Raw genomic sequence first — 7,850 nt, 5'->3', positions numbered from 1 at the left:
CCGGACTGAAATCTAAGTATTTCCCCCGAACCATTGTAAGCCAATTCTTTAGGTTTGGGTTTATACTTTGATCATGGTTCCTAGTGATCCATGCATTTGCATAGAACTCTTAAACCATTAAGATTCCGACTTGTTAAATGGGGTTGGCAAGAACTTCCCAACCTCTTCTTCGGATCTCTTGTTGGATCTCCGGATATTCGCCCTTTTTGAGCCTAAAAGGGACCTCAGGGATCACCTTCTTCTTCGCTACAACTTCATAGAAGTGGTCTTGATGGACCTTTGAGATGAATCTCTCCATCTCCCATGACTCAGAGGTGGAGGCAGTTGCCTTCCCTTTCCTCTTTCTAGAGGCTTCTCTGGCCTTAGGTGCCATAAATGGTTATGGAAAAACAAAAAGCAATGCTTTTACCCCACCAAACTTTAAATATTTGCTCGTTCCCGAGCAAAAGAAGAAAGAAAGATATAGAAGAAGAAGAAAATGGAGAAGATGGAGGGTGTATGTGTTTCGGACAAGGGGAGGAGAAGGTGTGTATAATGTGTGAAAATGAAGGAGTGGAGAGGGGTATTTATAGGAAAATAGAAGGAGAGTGGCCAAAAGGTTGGGGTGGGTTTGGGAGGGAAATGGTTTTGAATTTTGAAGGTGGGTGGGGGTTTTTGGGGAGAGTTAAGGAAGTGATTAGTGAAGGGTATTTGGGGAAGAGATATGAAGGTGATTAGTGAAGGGTATTTGGGGAAGAGTGTTGTAGAAAGGTGTGAAGAGGAGAGAGAGTGAATTGAGATTGGTGGGGATCCTGTGGGGTCCACAGATCCTGAGGGGTCACGGAATTCTCTTCCATGCTCTAATTGGGCAATCAAAATGCCTTAGAGTGCAATTCTACTGTTTAAATGCCAGTTTGCTGCCCTGTTCTAGCATTTAAATGCTAGCTTTCCTTCCTGTTCTGGCATTTAAACGCCAGTTTATTGCCCTATTTTGGTGTTTAAATGCCAGTCTAGTTCCCTATTCTGGCGTTTAAACGCCCAGAAAGGTGTCAGATTGGGCGTTTAAACGCCCATTTTGCTACCCTTACTGGCGCCAGTAAGTCCTTCCTCCAGGGTGTGCTATTTTCAATGCTGTTTTTGATTTTTTTTCTTTATTTTTGTAATTGTCTTTATGACTTCACATGATCATCAACCTAAAAGGAAACAAAATAGTATAGATTAACATAAAATTGGGTTGCCTCCCAATAAGCGCTTCTTTAATGTCAATAGCTTGAGAGTGAGCTCTCATGGAGTCTCACAGATGATCAAAGTATGGTTGAGATCTCTCAACACCAAACTTAGAGTTTGGCTATGGCCTCCCAAGACCAAACTTAGAGTTTGAATATGGGGGCTCTGTTTGACTCTGTATTGGGAGAAGCTCTTCATGCTTACTCTCCGTAGTTACAGATGGAGAACCTTGAGTCTTTACTACAAAGCATTCTTCATTCACATGAAAGATCAACTCTCCTCTGTCAACATCAATCACAGCTCTTGCTGTGGCTAGGAAGGGTCTTCCAAGGATGATGGATTCATCCTCCTATGGTGCAAGGTATCAAGAACCTTTCGGGATCCTCTTTCTTTTGAGGTAACTTCAGCTGAACCAATACACTTAGTTCATTGATGAGCAATGGAGGTTCATCCTCCCTAGTCTCATTACCAAATAATTTGGCATTCAGCTTCATGATTGCTCCTAAATACTGGGCAACTTGCCCTTCAATAATATCTTCATCCTTTTCAGAAGATGAATAGTTATCAGTGCTCATGAATGGTAAAAGGAGGTCTAAGGGAATCTCTATGGTCTCTGTATGAGCCTCAGATTTCTTTGGTTCCTCATTAGGGTATTCCTTACTGACCATTGGATGTCCCCTGAGGTCTTCCCCATTGGGATTCACGTCCTCTTCCTCCTCTAAGGTTTCGGCCATATTGATTATATCAACGGCCTTGCACTCTCCTTTGGGATTCTCTTCTGTATTGCTTGGGAGAGTGCTAGGAGGGGTTTCAGTAACCCTTTTACTCAGCTGGCCCACTTATGCCTCCAAATTTCTAATGGAGGATCTTGTTTCAGTCATGAAACTAAGAGTGGCCTTAGATAGATCAGAGACTATGTTTGCTAAGCTAGAAGGATTCTGCTCAGAATGCTCTGTCTGTTGCTGAGATGATGATAGGAAAGGTTTGCTATTGCCAAACCTGTTTCTTCCACCATTGTTATTATTGAAGCCTTGCTTCTGTTGATCATTCCATGAAAAATTTGGATGATTTTTCTATGAAGGATTATAGGTGTTACCAAAGGCTTCACCCATGTAATTCACTTCTGCCATTGCAGGATTCTTAGGATCATAAGCTTCTTCTTCAGAAGATGCTTCTTTAGTACTATTGGATGCATTTTGCAATCCATTCAGACTCTGAGAGATCATATTGACTTGTTGGGTCAATATTTTACTCTGAGCCAGTATGGCATTCAGAGCATTAATATCAAGAACTCCTCTCTTTTGAGGCATCCCATTACTCACAGGATTCCTCTCAGAGGTATGAATAAACTGGTTATTTGCAACCATTTCAATAAGTTCTTGAGCTTCTGCAGGCGTTTTCTTTAGGTGAATGGATCCACCTGCAGAGTGGTCCTGTGACATCTTGGAAAATTCAGACAGACCATCATAGAATATATCTTGTATCTTTCCCAAGCTTCATAGAGGGACTCACCATCTTTTTGTCTGAAGGTCTGAACATCCACTCTGAGCTTGCTCAGCTTTTGAGGAGGAAAGAACTTGGCTAAGAAAGCCGTGACCAGCTTATCCCAAGAGTCTAGGCTATCTCTAGGTTGTGAGTCCAACCATGTTCTAGCTCTGTGCCTTATAGCAAAAGGGAAAAGCATAAGCTTGTAGACCTCAGGATCAACTCCATTGGTCTTAACAGTATCACAGATCTGCAAGAACTCAATTAAAAACTGATAAGGGTCTTCTGATGAATGTCCATGAAACTCGCAGTTCTGTTGCAGTAGAGAAACTAATTGAGGCTTTAGCTCAAAATTGTTTGCTCCTATGGCAAGGATTGAGATGCTTCTTCCATAGAAGTTGGAAGTTGGTGTAGTAAAATCACCAAGAATCTTCCTTGCATTGTTGTTTTGTTCGGCCATAATTGTTTCTTTTACTGCTTCCTTTTTGGAAATTTTAGTGAGGTCATCTTCAGAGTTTTGTGCTTTAGCTTCCTCTTCAGAGTCCTTTCAAGTTCAGGATCAGCTTCAACAAAGTATGCCTTTATTTATGTTCCTGCTCATATGAAAGAGAAGAAAACAAAGAAAATATGGAATCCTCTATGTCGCAGTATAGAGATTCCTTGAGGTGTCAAAGGAAAACAAGAATAGAAGGATGATGTAGGTAAGGAAGAATTCGAACATTCAAAGAGAGATGGAGTTTGAATTGACAATGGAGGAGGAATCTTAGTGTTTAAATAGAAAAAAGATGAGAGATGGGAAGCAATTTTCGAAAATTAAAATTTAAAATAATTAGTTAATTAAAAGGGATTTTAAAAAAGGTTAATGTTTTTCGAAAATTAAGAGTGAAAAGGTGGTTTTGAAAAAGATAAGAAATAAATTTGAAAAAGATAAGAAGTTAGAGCAAGATTTTGAAATCAAGGATTTTTAAAAAGAAGATATGATTTGAAAAAGATATTTTTGAAAAACAAATTAAAAAGATTTGATTTTTAAAATTAATGACTTGATTAACAAGAAACTAAAAGATATGATTCTAAATTTCAAATATTGAGTCTCTCTTAACAAGAAAGTAACAAACATGAAATTTTTGAATCAATATTTTTGAAAATATGAGGAAAAGATTTGATTTTTGAAAAAGATATGTTTGAAAATATATTATTTTGAAAAAGATATGATTGAAAATATTTGATTTGAGAAGGATTTGATTTAAAAAAAATATGAAGATTTGAAAAAGATTTTATTTGATAACGAAATTCCTCTCCTTGTGTGATCCTGGCGTTAAACGCCCAGGAGCTGCAAGTTTTGGGCGTTTAACACCCAATTGCTGCATGGTTTGGGCGTTTAAATGCCTAGCCAGGTACCCTGGCTGGCGTTTAAACGGCGTTTTCCTTCTTCACTGGGCATTTTGAACGCCCAATTTTTTTCTTTGTAATTCCTCTGCTTTATGTTCTCGGATCTTCATTTTTCTAAATCCTTTATTCTAGAAGATATGTTTTTAATTTTGAAAAACAACAAAATGAGTCGAAACATATAATTCTTGGATCAAAACACAAGATATATGTAAGAACATTATGAACGTCAAGATGAACACCAAGAACAATCTTGAAGATCAAGATGAACATCAAGAACTCAATTTTCTTAATGAAAGAAAACATGGAAGACACCAAACTTAGAACTTTCTCATGTTTGGGCCATATGAATGCAAGAATGCATATGTAGAACATCATGCAGTGCAAATCAATAAATCATAAAGATCAAACAAGACAATTCATCAAGAACGACTTGAAGATCATTAAGAACACAATGCATGTGTTTCGAAAATTGCAAGATAATTAAAATCATGCAATTGAAAGATAAAAAAGAACCATGAAGTATTTTTGAGTTTTTATGATTTTATAAATTTTTTTTGGATTTTTCGAAAATTATTTTTGAAAAATAAAAAAGAAGAAAATTTTTTGAAAGATTTTTGAAAATATTTTGAAAATAAAATAATGGTTAAAACAAAAAGAAAATTACCTAGAGCAACAAGATGAACAGACAGTTGTCCAAACTCGAACAATCCCCGGCAACGGCGCAAAAAGCATGGTGCACGAAATTGTGATACACAATGGCGCCAACAACTTGGTACGCACAATTGTATTCTCAACTCTTTTTCACAACTTCGCACAACTAACCAGCAAGTGCACTGGGTCGTCGAAGTAATAAACCTTACGTGAGTAAGCGTCGATCCCACGGAGATTGTCGGCTTGAAGCAAGCTATGGTCACCTTGTAAATCTCAGTCAGGCAGATTCAAATGGTTATCGAGTTTTAATAATTAAAAGATAAATAAAACATAAAGTAAAGATAGAGATACTTATGTAATTCATTGGTGAGAATTTCAGATAAGTGCATAGAGATGCTTTGTTCCTGTTGAATCTCTGCTTTCCTACTGCCTTCATCCAATCCTTCATACTCCTTTCCATGGCAAGCTATATGTTGGGCATCACCGTTGTCAATGGCTACTTCCCATCCTCTTAGTGAAAATGGTCCAAATGCGCTGTCACCGCACAACTAATCATCTGTCGGTTCTCGATCATGTTGGAATAGAATCCAGTGATCCTTTTGCGTTTGTCACTACGCCCAACACTCGCGAGTTTGAAGCTCGTCACAGTCATTGGTGGACAAAATTGTGATCATCAACAATGGCTCCAAAGGCTTGGTGCTCTCAAACATGAATCATACTTTGTCACAACTCCGCACAACTAACCAGCAAGTGTACTGGGTCGTCCAAGTAATATCTAACGTGAGTAAGGGTCGATCCCACAGAGATTGTTGGTATGAAGCAAGCTATGGTCATCTTGTAAATCCCAATCAGGCGGATTTAACTGGATTAAGAGATTATTGGTTTAAATAAATATAATAAAATAAACAGAAAATAAAGATAAAGTTACTCATGTAATTCAATGGTGAAAATTTCAGATACATGTATGGAGGTGCTGTGTTCCTTCTGAATCTCTGCTTTCCTACTTCTTCCTTCTAGTTTTTCATCACTCCTTTCTATGGCAAGCTGTATGTAGGGCATCACCATTGTCAATGGCTACATCCCATCCTCTCAGTGAAAATGGTCCAAATGCTCTGTCACAGCACGACTAATCATCTGTCGGTTCTCAATTAGGTTGGAATAGAATCCAGTGATTCTTTTATGTCTGTCACTAACGCCCAACCTTTAGGAGTTTGAAGCTCGTCACAGTCATTCAATCCCGAAATCCTACTCAGAGTACCACAGACAAGGTTAGACTTTTCGAATTCCCATGAATGCCGCCATCAATTCTAGCTTATACCTCGAAGATTCTGATCAAGGAATCCAAGAGATATGCGCCTGGTCTAAGGTAGAACGGAAGTGGTTGTCAGTCATGCGCGTTCATAGGTGAGAATAATAATGAGTGTCACAGATCATCACATTCATCAAGTTGAAGTGCAACGAATATCTTAGAACAGGAATAAATCAAATTGGATAGAAAATAGTAGTAATTGCATTAAAACTTGAGGTATAACAGAGCTCCACACCCTTAATCTATGGTGTGTAGAAACTCCACCGTTGAAAATACATAAGTGAAAGGTCCAGGCATGGCTGAATGGCCGGCCCCCAGATCTAAGAACTAAACATCCAAAGATTGAATAATACAATCAAAGATATCTAATAAACTAGTAAAAAGTTCTATTTATACTAAACTAGCTACTAGGGTTTACAGAGGTAAGTAATTGATGCATAAATTCACTTCCAGGGCCCACTTGGTGTGTGCTTGGGCTGAGCTTGATCTATCCACGAGCTGATGCTTCTCTTGGGGTTGAACGCCAAGTTGTAACATGTTTTGGGCGTTCAACTCTGGTTCGTGACGTGTTTTTGGCGTTTGACTCCAGAATGCAGCATGAAATTGGCGTTGAGGGCCAGTTTACGTCGTCAAATCTCAAATAAAGTATGGACTATTATATATTTCGGGAAAGCTCTGGATGTCTACTTTCCAACGCCGTTAAGAACGCGCCATTTGGAGTTTTGTAGCTCCAAAAAATACATTTCGAGTGCAGGGAGGTCAGATTCCAATAGCATCAGCAGTCCTTTGTCAGCCTCTTATCAGAGTTTTGCTCAGGTCCCTCAATTTCAGCCAGAAAATACCTGAAATTATAGAAAAACACCCAAACTCATAGTAAAGTCTAGAAATGTGAATTTAGCATAAAAACTAATTAAAACATCCCTAAAAGTAACTAGATCATACTAAAAACATCCTAAAAATAATGCCAAAAAGCATATAAATTATCCGCTCATCACAACACCAAACTTAAATTGTTGCTTGTCCCCAAGCAACTGAAAATCAATTAGGATAAAAAGAAGAGAATATACTATAAATCCCAGAATATCAATGAATATTAGTTCTAATTAGATGAGCGGGACTTGTAGCTTTTTGCTTCTGAACAGTTTTGGCATCTCACTTCATCCTTTGAAGTTTAGAATGATTGGCATCTATGGGAACTTAGAATTTCGAATAGTGTTATTGATTCTCCTAGTTAAGTATGTTGATTCTTGAACACGACAGCTTGATTTAGCCGCTTAGGCCTGGATTTTATTTCCTTGGGCCCTCCTATCCATTGATGCTTGATGAGCGGATAATTTATACGCTTTTTGGCATTGTTTTTATATAGTTTTTAGTAAGTTTAAGCTACTTTTAGGGATGTTTTCACTAGTTTTTATGATAAATTCACATTTCTGGACTTTACTATGAGTTTGTGTGTTTTTCTGTGATTTCATGTATTTTCTGGCTGAAATTGAGGGACCTGAGCAAAAATCTGATTCAGGCTGAAAAAGGACTGCTGATGTTGTTGAATTCTGACCTCCCTGCACTTAAAATGGATTTTCTGGAGCTTAGAACTCCAAATGGCGCGCTCTCAACGGCGTTGGAAAGTAGACATCCAGGGCTTTCCAGCAATATATAATAGTCCATACTTTATTCGGGAATTGACGACGTAACTTGGCGTTGAACGCCAAGTTCATGTTGCTGTCTGGAGTTAAACGCCAGAAAAACGTCATGATCCGGAGTTAAACGCCCAAAACACGTCATAACCTGGAGTTTGACGCCAAGAAAGGCC

This window comes from Arachis duranensis, chromosome 9 (genome assembly GCF_000817695.3).
Source record: "Arachis duranensis cultivar V14167 chromosome 9, aradu.V14167.gnm2.J7QH, whole genome shotgun sequence".
In the NCBI taxonomy this organism is placed as follows: Eukaryota; Viridiplantae; Streptophyta; class Magnoliopsida; order Fabales; family Fabaceae; genus Arachis; species Arachis duranensis.
Note: the sequence above shows the minus strand (reverse complement) of the source record.